Source organism: Penaeus monodon, chromosome 19 (genome assembly GCF_015228065.2).
Source record: "Penaeus monodon isolate SGIC_2016 chromosome 19, NSTDA_Pmon_1, whole genome shotgun sequence".
Taxonomy (NCBI): domain Eukaryota; kingdom Metazoa; phylum Arthropoda; class Malacostraca; order Decapoda; family Penaeidae; genus Penaeus; species Penaeus monodon.
Genome location: NC_051404.1, coordinates 3,329,807 through 3,330,656, shown reverse-complemented (window position 1 = coordinate 3,330,656; position 850 = coordinate 3,329,807). Strand labels below are relative to the sequence as shown.

Here is an 850-nt window from a genome sequence, read left to right as displayed (position 1 = left end):
GGCTTATATTTATATCCCATATGACTCCTATTCTCATGCACACCACATGCATACACTGGAAAAGGTTCCTTAACATATAAATACACAAAACCATAAAACAACCAAAAACAAGTCAGTAATCAATAGACACTCAATGAAATCTCTTGCTCTTAATCAAGTATTCTTGTTTTATATTACTATTTTTTTCAGGAAACTCTTCATAAGTTCTTCTCATTCTCCTATCTTTCATCCATGCAGTCCTAGCACCTCTGACATCATGCATACTTCCACTAAATCATGGTGTAGTTGGAAACTTCCATATGTAATGGATATGACAAAGGCCTAAATAGTAGTCTATTCTCAAAAGATCCCAAAGCTTCCATCTAGAGTGAAGACTTGATGTGTTGGGTATGTGTCATTTGTACTTTTGTTTATTACTCACCAGACAGAGGGAAGCAAATTACTGAATACAGGCAATATGTTCATAGGTAATGCTCAAACTTTTCCTTTACTTATCTATGTATTTTTTCATTATGTTATTAGACCACACCATTAGTCAAACACATATTTGCAGTTAATACAATAAGACATCCATTTCTAAATCACACATGAATCTATGAAGCAGTGAGTATTTGAGAATCAAGAAATCTGCCTTGAACATGGAATGAGCAGAAGGTAAGTGAAATTCTTTACCATTAAACTGATAATAATAATTGAATACACATCTAATAAAGCATTACATTTATTGTATTTACAAATTAAGAAAACAACTAAAAAGCTGTATGACATATTTTGGGTGTGATCTTCAAACAGAGATAAACATGCATAGAAAGAGAAATAATGAACATGCTTAAACATCCAATCACTGATA

At 32.1% G+C, this 850-nt stretch overlaps 1 protein-coding gene across 2 annotated transcripts in view; it reads right to left on the bottom strand.

The window, feature by feature from the left end:
* LOC119584972 (ecdysone receptor-like) overlaps nt 1-850 on the bottom strand; it is a gene marked incomplete at its 5' end in the record, with an annotated part of 11,604 nt that overhangs the window by 3,656 nt on the left and 7,098 nt on the right.